This window comes from Magnolia sinica, chromosome 8, assembly GCF_029962835.1.
Source record: "Magnolia sinica isolate HGM2019 chromosome 8, MsV1, whole genome shotgun sequence".
Taxonomy (NCBI): Eukaryota; Viridiplantae; Streptophyta; class Magnoliopsida; order Magnoliales; family Magnoliaceae; genus Magnolia; species Magnolia sinica.
In genome coordinates, this window is record NC_080580.1 from 63,153,393 (window position 1) to 63,169,331 (window position 15,939).

A 15,939-nucleotide genomic window follows, 5' to 3' on the forward strand; every position below is an offset into this window, starting at 1 on the left:
GGCCCATTTGCCACCATTTGGGTGGGCCGTGATCATGTTGAACAGGCCATCCCAGCCACCCATCAGCCTTTGGAAGGCCGTTTCTCTCACCACCAAAAACGGCCAAGCAAGGCCTGCCTAAGGAAAGAACCAAAAAGAGACTTTCCTCTCTAGGAAAGTAGATGCTGGCATGATCTCAGCCATCCCTTGGCCACGTGGAGGAATCCTAACCATCCTCTGTAAAGCTAAATGAGATTTTGGAGAGAAGTTGCTCCATCTCACAAAAGAGGGGTGAGAATCTGAATATCTCATGAGAAATTCCCAAACTAATGTTTGGGGCCTAAAAAGTGGACCCCACATTGATTAGAGATCTCATTTGGTCCGTCCAAATGGACCAGATCTCAGGAATATACTACATCTGGGGAGTTGCCATTAATGGCTCCCTCATCTTCTCCATTAAACCATCCAAACCCAACCACGATATGGGCCCCACCAAATCAGAAAAGTTACTTTTTTAGTGGGCATGGGTGTCAGTCACCCATCCTAGCATGTGGATGGGCCCCATGCCAGACCACTTTTGATCACCGCCGTTGCAAAGTGGGCCATTTTCCAACCGTTAGGGCCTCCTCTCCCACTGTTATATAAAGAGCCCTGTAGCTCTTGGGATTCACACCAAGGAGAGAGAAAGGAGGTTGGAGAAAGAGAGTGGAAAGAGAGAGAGAGAGAAGAGAGGAGTGAGCTGAGTACGGGTCAGCTCAACTTGCCCTGTTCTCAGCTCGACTCGGTCGAGTTAGTGGCTGCCCCACCGAGTGCCAGACCAGGTATCAGGCTATCATCCTTGCTTTTCTTTCACAACATGATGGGTAGTATATGACTATGTATGTAGTCCGCTTACAGCTTCGATCTGACTCCTTTTTTGGATCAATTGTTAAAATAATCAGTTAAAATGAATGGACGGAGTGGATAAATAACATACATCACGGTGGGCCCCACAAGACTTAAAAACTAAGCTTAAAAGGGGAACGGATTGACTACTCCCCCTGCCACCAGCCCCGTGGCTGGTGGTCGGTGCTCTGTGGGCCCCACCATGATGTATGTGCTTTCTCCATTCCGTTCATCCATTTTTAAAGATCATTTTAGGGCTTGACCACAAAAATGACAGGAATATAAATCTCAGGTGGACCATGTCATGCCCCGAACCCCGAAACCGGGCTCACAAAATTTTCGATCGTCGAATCCGACGCCAACAGCCTCCATAGAACCCCATTCTCGGCTCTCGGCACCCATACACTAGGTTCCGATCCTAGGATGTTACAAGGAGGATTTTAAATCACCAGTTTAATTGTAATGAGCATAACCATAAGCATAATTCACAAACAATAACCACAAGAACACCATCACAAAATCCACCATGATAAAAAACTTTTAAGTACAATGCGTCTGAAAGGAAATACAAGATAATGCAAATAACAGAAACTCTAAAAGCTCGACTGTACGCTCCCGCTGCTACTATGCTACGACTGCATCCTGGAGTTACCTGCATGCATCAATCGTGCATAAGCTTATAGAAAGCTTAGAGGGTGGTGTAAGTGTGTGCGCAATATAAGCGTGCTAAGAATGCAAGGTCAGAGTAATGTGAAATCATGGTGATAAGTACATGAATGCAATCAGCCGTACCAAGGCTATGCGGTGCAAGATATGAATGCTATCGACCATAACACGGCCATGCGATGCGAGATGCAACTCAAGCATACCAATTCTCATCATATATCAGTACGGTTCTCATTCTCGATAATCACCGGAGTTTAGTACACTTCAAGTAGCACTGCCGCTCTCCTAGCCGCACAGTTCAAGTGAGCGTACGAAACCTAACTATCTGCCTAGCCAATAGTCTGCCAATACCTATCCGGCATGTCGATAGCGGACCCATTCACAAGCTTGTCAAACTCAGCCTAGTATTGCCCCCTACCCTCGGGCGAGTAAGGCCACACCCCTTTCCAACTGACCACGACATAGTGGGAGACGCGGCCTCTTGGTATTCGGCCCTCGTACGCTCATATATCCACTCGATCTCGACGTTGGAGTCATCCTCTGGTACCATCGGGTTTATGAATTTTCACCTAGGGACATCTATGACGCCCATATGCTAGAACCAAATATTTTCGGTATCCAATCCAGCCACCCACGATATGTCTGTGGAGGCTTTGGCCCTGATATCGCTAGGGCATACAATAATCATGATCACACAAATGCAATTGTATGAATCACCCTACCAAATATGCAACAATCTTGTGCGCGCCGTGCGCTCATGTAAGGCAACTCCGCCTATCAGGGAGCCCATAAACAATCCGCTCGAAGGCATATGCTATGATCAGTCACTCGTCATATCAGACATACATATGATGCGTATGATCATGAATCATGAATCTATACTAAACATGTCATAGGGTGATGGGCTTGGGCATAACGGATATGGGCCTAGACGGCCTACTCACTACAAGTATGGGCCTATCAATGGGCCATAGGGCAAGTGATAATGCGGACATTTAACCAACATCATCCTACAATGTGGATGTCAAGCCAACATTGCTTCCAAGGCACGGCCCGCCATCAAGATCATCACAAGAACCACGGTGGAAACACATTATAATGGGTCTTATGTATATCCCATTAGGCCTTGACCCATGGGCCTTAAACCATGGTCTTATATATCAAAGTGGGCCTTAGTGGGCGGGCCACAAACACATTAAGATGGGCCTCAACAATGGCCTTAAAATAATATCTAAAATGGTTGGACGGTTGGGATGAAACTCATGCATCATGGTAGGTCCCATAGGGATGGAAGGCATAGATAAATCACAGACTCCATGGTGGAGATCCACACTGATGAAAGGTGTGGACACAATACATACATAAGTGGGTTCTAAGTAGGACCCACCATAATGTTTATTTTCCACCCAACCTAGGGCCCAACATAATGTTTATTTTCCACCCAACTTAGGGCCCAACATAATGTTTATTTGCAATCCAACTATTCATAAGGTCACGTGGACCAGGGTAGGGCCCACTGTAATATTTATTTATCATCCAATCTATTCATAAGGTCACGTGTACCAGGGGAAACTGGGGCCCACTGGAATGTTCATTTGCCACCCAAACTGTTTATAAGGTCACAGGGGGGGTGGGGGGGCACCGTAATATTTACTTGTCATTCAACCTGTTTATAAGGTCACGTGGACCTGGGGGTGGGCCTGGGGCCCACTGTAATGTGGTTCACAAATCCAGTCCACCCATTATGTGTGTCCCACTTGGCTGAGGGTTCAGACCAAGTTTCAGCCGCATCCAAATTTCAGGTAGGCCCCACCAAGTGATTTTATATGTTTTAAGCATGTCTTCACATGATTTTAGATGGCATGGCCCACCTGAGTTCCGTATACGGCTGATTTTTGAAATATCCCATAATTTAAAGGGGACACCTAAAATGCACGGTGTTGATGTTCGAAACGCATCACGGTGGGGCCCACAGCTGGGCCATGAGGGCCAGCCCGTCTGTCCGCCAAGCGCAGGCAGCGCCTGCGTGCGCTCTGCAGCAGCAGTGGCTGCTGCTTTTTTTTAATCTGTTTTTCTACAGGTTTTCCTAGGTGGGGCCCACATCAACAAAATCCACTCCGGCCATTGGTCCTTGTGGCTCAATACAAACCTATCAAGTCTAATATTAGATGATTTTTTATGTACAAAAACACCAGGGAGTGTTTCAATGGTAGGAACACTGTTTTCTATACTATGGTCCGCCAGGAAACCAGATCAGTCTCATTTTTCGGCTCAACGCCTAAAATGATCTGAGGAAGAGGATGGACGGCTTGGATTAAGTACATGCATCAAGGTGGGGCTTGCATTAGTGGCCCACCCCCAAAGCACCTTGTTCTTCTCTTTTTTTTTTGTTAGCCTGTAAGTACACACCCTGTCAGTACACGCACTCCATGTTAGCTACCCCTGCCTCACGTCCAGCGTCCAGAGACGCTAGATGGCTAGGATAGACACAACATCATGGTGGGTCCCACATGTACGTGGCCCACCTACACTTATATACATATATAATATATATCTTATATTATATATATAATATATATCATATTATATATCATATATATATTATATAAAATATAATATATAACAAGAAGGGCATTGGATCCATTTCAACAGTGGATGGTGTGGATCATCACCTACAATAGGGTGGGCCACACCCTTTGATGCTGATGGATGGGGTAGATATAACAAATTTTGGTGGGATCCACACCATCACAATGGAAAGAGAGAGAGAGAGAGAGAGAGAGAGAGAGAGAGAGAGAGAGAGAGAGAGACGGTGATGGAGGGGAGGGACCCCGCCACTATGGGCCCTCCATGGATATGTTACATTCATCAAAATGGGTCCCACCAAGAAGTGGGCCTAAAAATTAAAATCAACGGTGGATCACCCACCTTTCTTCCTTCTTCTTGCTCCCTTAGGCTCCTAAGCTCCTTGCCTTCATCTTTGATGGAGGTTGATGGGATTTAGATGGTGGGGATGAGGGATGAGAGGGTGGGCTACACTTGGCTTGGGAGAGAGTGTTTGGACGTATGGAATTTTTGGGGTTGCTTCAGAGATTTAAGAAATGAGAGAGAGAGTGAGATGATGGGAGTGATATGGATGGAATGATGTAAGGAAGGGGATGGGAGGGTATGGTTTAGTTTGAAATATTTGTAAAAGAGGTATGGGTGAGTTCAAAAATTATAAAAGGCAATGGTGAGGTGGAGAGAGAGAGAGAGAGAGAGAGAGAGAGAGAGAGAGAGAGTGGACTTTTGAAAAGGTAGGGATGAGTTGTTATACTTTGGGTAAGGCTTGTACTTGACATTGATTGATGGGACATATCGTAGAGATTCCCTCGATATTCGCAACGGATGGCATTTTCTTCGAATTGAACGCGCCCACATCTTCTGACCTGGGTATCGATTCGGTGCGCGAGTCGCGGCGTTGGAACCGCGACGATGACGCGATAGCTAAGATACAAGTTTTGGGTCGAGCCGTCTCTGGTATGTAGGACTCGGCTTAGGATTGCGTGCAATCATCGGATACGGTACGAAGGTTGCCGGAATTTGATCGGAAGGACCGCAGAAGCCAACAGAACGGTACGGACTAAGACACGGGTCTTACAGACCACACCACAGGAAAACAATATTGATTGGATATCCATAATTAAAATCCTCCTAAGGCCCACTGTACTGTTTATTTGACATCTAATCTGTTGATTAGGTCACACAGACCCAGATGAAGGGTAAAAACAAATATCAGCTCGATCCAAAATTTTATGGCCTCAAAAATGTTTTAATGGTCAAAATTCATTAAACACTGTTTCCTGTAATGTGGTCCACTTGAGATTGAGATATAACTCATTTTTGGTCTAATACCATAAAATGATCTAGAAAACTAGATGGATGGCATGGATGAAATACAAACATCATGGTGGGGCCCACAGAGTACCGAACATCAGAACCCAAATCCGTTTTCACTTAAAAGTCCCGCGTGCGCCCGCCGCTCCCAAAACCCAAATCCCTCCAGTCTCTCTCTCACGTGCCCACCCCTCTCCTAGAACCCAAACCCTTTCTCCGTCTCTCTCGCCCGCCCCTCCCCAAAAACCCAAACCCTTTCTCTCTCTCTCTCTCTCTCTCTCTCTCTCTCGCGCGCGCGCGCGCCCAACCCTCGGTCTCTCTCTCCGCCCCCTAACCTCTCTCTTTGTGTTTGATCTAAAGAAGGGAGGGAGCCGAAACGACGCCCTCCTTACCCACGCATGCCTTGTCTCTCTCTCTCTCTCTCTCTTTGAAGCTCGGTTGAAGATTCATTCACAAACTCGAGGTATCTCTCTCTCTCTCTCAACTCACTCAATCTCAATGCTGATTTATGAATTTGGGGGATTTAGTAATTTTTGGATTCATGATTTAGGGATTTGGGGATTTTAGGGCTTACAGATTTGAATGTGGACCCCGAATCGAGGATTTTCTGATATTACAAATTAGGGATTTGGGAATTTTAGAATTTTAGGGATCTTGAGGATTTTTGTAATTGGGGATTTCAGGTGGTATTTGGGCAAAGGACGTTTTCAAAGAGGCCTTCTAAGAACCTTCATTCAGATATTGCTATCCATGTATAGCCCTGCTCATAAGCATTATTTTTGCTGCCCATGTAGCTGAATCACCTCCAACAGATGAGATGATATAGCATTAGGTTATAAAATTCCATCCTTATAATGTCCACAACAATGTATATGTGGCATCCAAACAGTCCATCAGGTTTGACCATGTAGAGTAGGTCTTGGGTCTAAAAAATAATCCAAGAAAGCTCTCATGGGGCACATCAGATGGAATTGCATGTGCGGATGATGAAGCATTTGGGGCCCCACTTTTTAATATGATGATGAAGCATGTTCATCTCTCAATTTTTTGAAAATTTTTAATTATTTGTATTTTTTTCTAAAAAATCTGTTTAATAAGAAAAAGAATAATTGTAACCCTTTTTTTTTTTAGATATGTGTTTTATTTCAATGTTTTCTTATTTATGGTCTATGATTATGATCAATAGCCTACATTTGTTGGTGGGAAATCAGTTTTTCTTTATAATAATATTAAAAAAATCTGTTTATAAAAAAAAAATTCCATATGATTTTTTTTTTGTATGGATGCATCATGCATGGTTTTATGATAAAACACATGTATGTATGTGTGTATATGTATGCATGCACGCATGGATGGATGAAACGTATGCATGCATGCATGGATGGATAGATTATGCATGTGTGTGTATGCATGCATGGATGGATTTATGTGTGTGTATATGTATGTATGTATGCATGCATAGATGGAAGACTGGATGGATGGATCATCACGCATGTGTGTGTATGTGTGTATGCATGCATGGATAGATGGATGGATTATTAGATTATGGATGGATGGATCATCTTGCATGTGTTTATGTATGTATGCATGCATGCATGGATGGATGTATCATCATGCATGTTTGTATGAATGTATGTATGTATGCGTGATCCCAAACCTAAACCCGATCCTAAACCCAAACCCGATTTTCTAAACCTAAACCTTAACATATTCTCAATTCCCTAAAGCTATAACCTATAACTTATAACCTAAAACCTACACCTAATCATGTACATATATTTGCGGATATATATAGATCTTTATTTTTTGGTGATTGGTGACCACATGTGTGGCATGTTTTGACAATTTATGAAAAGTCTCTTTTTTTATTGTATCTCACTTTTTATATGCTACATGCACGTGATATCAGAAATGGATTTGATGCCCCTGAGCAAGAATTGGATGACAAAGGATATATTGAGTGATGAATACATTAAAGGCGTTGAATTGTTTATTATTTTTGCAAAAAGGAATTCGAGAGGTGTTGATTAGTATAGTTGTCCTTGTGCTAGATGTCGTAATGTGCGTGGGAAGAAAATACTAAGTATAGTTTTTGAGCATTTGATTATGAATGGTGTAGATCAGACATACACAACTTGGTTTTTTCATGGAGAACCACTTCCCAATATGGGTGTCAATGCCAAGGCTCCTAGTACATCTGCCACTAATTGTAATGAAGAGTTGTTGCCCAGAATGGTTGATTTGGTTAATGATATTTTGGCTTGTTGTCAGTTATTTTTTATTTACCAAGTCACTAAAGGATTTCAATTTCAAATGTAACCGAATTATTGACAGAACGTTGTCTCTTGTTACAGTACGAGATGTAACAAGAATATACATTGATTGTGTATTTGAATTTTTTTAAATATACCAACAAGAAACGATTTGAGATAACGTTCAATGATACTTTGTTAAATATGAAATTCATAACCTTTAGTAACTTAGTTAATTAAAAAGAACTACATAGTGGCTTGATCCCAATCTGACTTTTTGGGTACGTAGGCAGCCATTCATAATGTACTAGAATATCGGTGCAGCCGCAAATCTTTTTTCTCCTTTGAATTGTAACATACTGTATCGGTTGCATTTTTCTCTGTCATATAGGTTGTGGCTATCAAAGATATAATATCACCTCCTTATAGGGAAACATTTAATGATGTGTACAGGTAAATTTATTTTTTCTTATTCCTTATATTGTTTCCCAGTTATATTTGTGTTGGTTTTAGAGTACAGGTAGCGATAGAAATTGTTGGTCGACTGTGGCTTGTAGACAAAGGGATGAGTAACCAACAATACAAATATGGGAGGCCTTTCCTAGGTAAAATGCACATTGTTGGAAAGTTTTCAATTTATCTTTCTGGTTTACTGTATAAGCATGGACATTTTGGTTCACTATTTGCTTCCCATTTCATATACTGTGCAATAGTTGACTGCAAGTCATTAGATTTTCCTAGATTTGGGGGGTTCCCGCACAGTGGCAGCTTGGTAGTTTTGGAGTCCTTGGTTGGGGTTTGGGCTGAAAGTACGAGTATTGGAGCTGATGCTTTCGGAGTCCGAACTCATTCTTTTGAAAAATAGAAAAATGGGAATATTAGTAAATATGGATTTTCTTATTAAGAAGAAAATGGAAGATGGATTGAAAAAACATAAAAGAGTTTTTTTTTCATCTTCTTTTTCTTTTTTGCTTCAAGAGAGAGAGAGACAGAGAGGTGAGAGTGGGAAAATCGAGGGAGATAGTGGGGAAATGAAGTGGCCGCATGAGATTTGAAAATAACGAGTGTAGTTTGGTTTGAAAATGACGTTTCACATGCGCGGCGTGCATTTCTTTTATGATAGTAATTTGATTTTAATGAAGATAATTGAATTACATAGGCAAGTGTTTAATGCAAGGAACTTCTCTGGAAATGTTATTCTGATAACTAACCTAATGAGAGTAATTTATGTTCAGTTCCTGGACCAATCTCTCTATCATATTCAAAGAAATCCATATTTTTCTTCGTGTTTCTTACATGGTTCTCTGTCCCATTTTTGTTTAACTTGAAAGTAAAGGTGATGCATCTTCTTATTTATTCAATCATGGAATGCAGGATGTTGCCATTAAGGTTCTTACAGATCAGGACTTTCATGAGGATCAACTGAAGAACTTTCTAAGGGAGGTATGCATTTGAAATATTGCTAATAATGTTCTTTAAAACTGTACCCATTTATGTATCCGGATGTTGAGCGGGGGTCCCTGGAAGGTGGGAATCGCTGTTATGACCATTGGAGGGGCTTGGCCATTTGGATAGGCCATGTTTATGTATTTGCTCGAAATTAATAGAGTAGACTCGGATGTGCGTCAGAGCTATCCGGATGAGCGGGGGTCCATGGAAGGTGAAAACCGCTGTTATGACCATGATGAAGTTGACCATTTTCTATGGACAACATTGGAGGGGCCTGACCATTTGGATAGGCCGTGTTTATGTATTTGCTCGAAATTAATGGAGCAAACCCGGATGTGCGTCAGAGCTATCCGGATGTTGAGCGGGGGTCCCTGGAAGGTGGGAACTGCTGTTATGACCATGATGAAGCTGTCTATTTCCTATGGACAGCATTGGAAGGGCTTAGCCAATTGGAGCAGGCCGTGTTTATATCTGTATTTGTAGGGACCACACCCTTAACCTATAAACTAAACCTATTCTCAAATTCCAAAACCTATAATTACAACTTAAACCTTAACCTAAACCTATAACATATAACCTAAACCTATAACCTAAACTCAATTCCCTAAACTTAAACCTACAACTTAACCTAAACCTATTTTCAAATCCCAAAACCTATAACCTAAACCTTAACCTAAACCTATAACCTATAACCTATAACTACAACCTATAACCTATAACCTGAACCTATAACCTAAACTCAATTCCTTAAACCTTAACCTATAACCTAACCTAAACCTATACATATAACCCAAACCTATTCTCAAATCTCAAAACCTATAACTATAACCTAAACCTTAACCAAAAACCTATAACCTTAACCTTAACCATAACCTATAACCTTAACCTAAACCTATAACCTAAACCTAAACCTATTCTCAAATCCCTAAATCTATAACCTAAACCTAAACATATAACCTATAACATATAACCTAAACTCAATTCCCTAAACCTTGACCTATAACCTAACCTAAACCTAAACTTAAACCTATAACCTTAACCTAAACATAAAACCTAAACCTAAACCTATACTTATAACCTAAACCTATTCCTATAACCTAAACCTATTCTCAAATCCCAAAACCTATAACCTAAACCTTAACCTAAACCTAAACCTAAACCTATAACCTAAACCTATAACCTAAACCTAAAACCTAAACCTAAACCTACACTTATAACCTATAACCTAAACCTATAACCTAAACCTAAATCTAAAACCCAAACGTAAACCCGATCTCGAAACCGAACCCAATTTTCTAAACCTAAACCGTAACGTATTCTCAAATCCTTAAACCTAAACCTACACCTAATCCTAATCTCAACTCCCTAACCTAAACCTAAACCTAAACTTGAAAACCCAAACCTAAACCCAAACCCGTACCCAATTTCCTAAACCTAAACCTTAACCTATTCTCAATTCCCTAAACCTATAGCTTATAACCTAAACCTAAACCTAAACCAAAACCTAAACCTTAACCTAAACCTAAACCTAAACCTAAACCTAAACATAAAACCTAAATGTATTCTCAAATCCCTAAACCTAAACCTACACCTAATCCTAATCTCAACTCCCTAACCTAAACATAAACTTGAAAACCCAAACCTAAACCCGATCCAGAACCCGAACCCAATTTTCTAAACCTAAACATTAACCTATTCTCAATTCCCTAAAACTATAGCTTATAACCTAAACCTAAACCTTAACCTAAACCTAAACCTATAACCTTAACCTAAACCAAAACCTATGACCTAAAACCTTAACCTATAACCTAAACTTATAACCTATAACCTAACCTTAACCTAAACCTAAAACCTAAACCTTAACCTATAACCTATAACCTAAACCTAAACCTAAAACCTAAATGTATTCTCAAATCCTTAAACGTAAACCTACACCTAATCCTAATCTCAACTCCCTAACCTAAACCTAAACTTGAAAACCCAAACCTAAATCCGATCCCGATCCCGATCCCGAACCCGAACCTGATTTCCTAAACCTAAACCTTAACCTATTCTCAATTCCCTAAACCTATAGCTTATAACCTAAACCTAAACCTAAACCTAAACCTTAAGCTAAACCTAAACCTAAAACTTGAATGTATTCTCAAATCCCTAAACCTAAACCTACACCTAAACTTAATCTTAGTCTCAAAATATGATGGCCGTGTTTATATCTGTATTTGCAGGGACCACACCCTTAACCTAAACCACACCCTAAACCTATAACCTAAACCTATTCTCAAATCCCAAAACCTATACTTATAGCCGAAACCTAAAGCTATAACCTAAACCTATTCTCAAATCCCAAAACCTATACTTATAACCTAAACCTAAACCTTAACTTATAACCTAAACCTATGCTTATAACCTTAACCTAAACTTACAACCTTAACCTAAACCTATTCTCAAATCCCAAAACCTATACTTATAACCTAAACCTAAACTTTAACCTATAACCTAAACCTATACTTATAACCTTAACGTAAACTTATACCCTTAACCTAAACCTATTCTCAAATCCCAAAACCTAAACTTATAACCTTAACCTAAACCTGTTCTTAAATCCTTAAACCTAAACCTACACCTAATCCTAATCTCAACTCCCTAACCTAAACCTAAACATAAACTTGAAAACCCAAACCTAAACCTGATCCCGGACCCGAACCCAATTTCCTAAACCTAAACCTTAACCTATTCTCAATTCCCTAAACCTATAGCTTATAACCTAAATCTAAACCTTAACCTAAACCTAAACTTAAACTTTAACCTATAACTTATAACCTAAACCTAAACCTAAAACCTAAATGTATTCTTAAATCCCTAAACCTAAACCTACACCTAATCCTAATATCAACTTCCTATCCTAAACTTAAACCTAAACTTAAAAACCCAAACCTAAACCCGATCCCGAACCCGAACCTGATTTTCTAAACCTAAACCTTAACCTATTCTCAATTCCCTAAACCTATAGCTTATAACCTAAACCTAAACCTATAACCTTAACCTAAACCAAAACCTATGACCTAAAACCTTAACCTATAACCTATAACCTAAACTTATAACCTATAACCTAAACCTAAAACCTAAACCTAAGACCTAAACCTTAACCTATAACCTAAACTTATAACCTATAACCTAACCTTAACCTAAACCTAAACCTAAACCTAAACCTAAACCTAAAACCTAAAACCTAAACCTAAACCTAAAACCTAAATGTATTCTCAAATCCCTAAACCTAGACTTACACCTAATCATAATCTCAACTCCTTAACCTAAACCTAAACCTAAACTTGAAAACCCAAACCTAAACCCGAACCTGAACCTAAACCCGATTGCTGTAATAATGTAGCCTAATCACATGGCAACAAACAAGAATGTATCCCTTTTAACACATGCCCCTTTTTACAAAGCTTTAATTTTTGTTGTTGTTTCTATTAACTTGAATTGTAGCCCAATCACATGGCAACAAACAAGAATATATCCCTTTTAACACTTGCCCATTTTTACAAAGCTTTAATTTTTGTTGTTGTTTCTATTAACTTGAATTGAAACACTTTTTTGCATTATTTGCTTGCATTAGTTTTATTTTAATGATCAGTTTTATTTTAATGATTCTGAATTACAATATTTTGTTGGTTGAATATTTTTTTATTAGATGAAAGACAAAAAGAAAATTGTTGCTGATTTTTTTTCTTTTTTATTTATGATGTTAAACTTATATGTATTTATGCATGGATGAATGTAATGTTGATAAGATTATTTGTGTTTGGATGGATGTAGTTTATGTTTGGATGAATGTAGTTTATGTTTGAATGGATTTACGTAGTTTGGGTTTAGATGGATGTGAATGTGAATATGATGAAATATATTATATAACAGGTGTATATCAGGAAGAATACGATGAAATATATTGTAACAGGTGTATATTGACTGTCTCAAATTTGAAAATGTCTTTTGAAGGCTCATAAGAGACGGTTCATAGCAGTCTTTTTAAAGGACGATCCATGACCGTCCTTTGAAGGCTCATAAGAGATGGTCCATAGTAGTCCTTTTTAAGGATGACCGTCCTTTGAAGGCTCATAAGAGATGGTCCATAGCAGTCCTTTTTAAGGACGGTCCATGGCCGTCCTTTGAAGGCTCATAAGAGACGGTCCATGACCGTCCTTTGAAGGCTCATAAGAGATGGTCCATGACCGTCCTTTTTCGTCAATAAGAATGATGGTTTTCAACCATCCTTTAAGTAATACGACACGTCAAATTATGACGGCCGATGTGACGCTCAATGACAGTCCTTTTTGGTCACTTGAGACGGTTTTGGACCGTCCTTTTTTCATTGTTTTGGCGTAGTGTGATGCCAGTGTCATATTCATATCGTCCAATGTCCAAGGACGCTGGATGTGGTTACAGTGAGGTGTGACCTGTCAATGGAGTGTACTGACTAGTATATATAAATATATATATATGGGCCATGTGTGTGGGACTCACCTCATGTGCGTGGATGGACGGGATGGATTTCATCCACACCGTCCCTGGAATGAATGTCCAGGGGCTGGGTGTTTGATTATTATAATAATAATAATAAAATAGATAGATATATAGAGGTATGTATATTTGGTGGGCCCCATGTGGGACCTACCCTTAATGCATGTATCCTATATTTAGCACCGTCCATCTGGATGGCACTACACCAAAATCGCCAAACCGGTATGCTTGGCTTTTTGGTTCAAAAACGGCTTTAAGCCATATCTGATTTTAAACGGTGGTGAACCATACTCGAAAAGTTGCTGTTGTACATTGTCGCTTTCACTTTTTTGTTGGTGTGTCCCAATTGATTGTTGTATATTCTTATTTCTTATTATTATAGTTTATTGTATTATTTTGAAATAGATGGATGGAATGGATTCTATTAGAACCCTCTATGTGGAACCCACATCGCCCAACAGTCACATTTATATAAATATGCCCCAAACTACTGGATTATTTTCATCGCCAAAATGCCCTAATCCCTCCAAAATGCCCAGAACGCCAAAACGCAATCTCCCTCTCCCTCTCTATTGATCTCCCTCTCCCGATCTCAACCCTCTCTCTCGATCTCCCTCTCCCCATCTCCCTCTCTTTCGATCTCCCTATCCCGATCTCCCTCTCCCTGTCTCCCTCTCCCTCTCTCAATCTCCCTCTCTTTCGATCTCCCTTTCCCGATCTCAACCCTGTCTCTCGATCTCCCTCTCACTCTCCCTCCCTCTCTCAATCTCCCTCTCCCTGCAACATCCACCATCCCATGATAGTCCCCAACACATGGGGTATCTAACATTGTAGAAGCAGCAACAACAGCTCCATATCTATCATCCACAGTTGGATGGGGAAGACTGAAGGGAGGGAGTGAGTGCAGCAGCAGCGTGTAGATAGGTACACCCAACCCCTTCTTACAGCATTTGTTACAATATTGATAAATCTCCTATTTCCCTACTTTAGAAAACCATGAAGGTTCTAGTTTACCATATTATCTCTTTTCGGGAAGTCTGTTTCCCCATTTGCATTTTCAAATCCCAGTTCCTCGATTGACATGACACTACCTGTGTAGGGAAAAGATAGAACTCAAACATTTTGGATAGAACAACTTTCAGCCAACTGCAAGTGATGGTTTGATTGAGAAATTACCTGTTTTAGTGCTAATTATGGTCTAAGCTTTTTATTGACAACTATGGCCTGTGACAATAGCATCTGAGGACCATGAAATAGAAAATAGAAGAATAATGTCTTTTGTAAAGTGAAGACAAGTAAAACAACATTGTAAAATCAATAATCAACACAACCATAGCAATTTTTAGTTGAAAAGCAAAAACCAAATCCTGTTTTCTTATGTCCGTAACATCTCTGTAGTCTAACTAAGCATGAGAATATAGGCTAATTAGTTAGAGCAGTTCTATTTATTTTTATTTGATACTTGTTTGAGACTTGGTATCACACAGATGGTTGGGAAGAGAATGCATTAACTGGTTGTGATATTGGTTTTGATGGAATGTTTTTTCTTTCTTTCTTTCTTTCTCTCCTCTTTTTTTTTTTTTTTTTCCTTCTGGCGTCCATTTGTTTCATAAACTCTGGCCCATCTGACGAGGTAGATCAAAAGCTTAAGGGAGTGTGTGTCCGGCCTTCGGAAGCCAAAAGCCTTGTATTTTACAATGGAGTTATTTAATACTCTGGCAGGACGCTTGATGCATAGGCACTCAGAATTGTACATGCGCCATGCATTAACTCAAATCAAACTGACTAAGCTGTGTAAACAACTGTTTCTAAGATGTAGTCCCAAAATCAAATTCGTTGAACCATATATCCTAACCTCAAATCTTGTTGAAATAGGATCATTTAGATGTTTTCATTTATAACCATCCAATCAATGTCAACCAATCCGATAGTCACATAATCAAATGAATATAATGTTTAATTCATGATACATCTAGATGCGACCCGTTACTTAGACAGTTTAATTTTAAAGTACTTGTAAGCCACTTATGCAATTTCTAAGTAATTTCAAAATGCCTGCGTATCATCCATCGCACTAACCAGAGTATCGAAGTTACTTGCCTATTTTATTACATGGAAAATGGACCATCTCATCACATAACAAATACAAGCATGGGTCCATTGTTTAGTCATCAAGTCCTTCAGCTCCTTTGTTTTTTCCGTAGCATAGTTTTTTGTTTTTTATTTTTTTTTGTCACACGTGGAGATACAAACATTGCTGCTCATTGTCAGTGAGTGCATTTGCGTCAGGGATATGGCTCGATGGAATGCA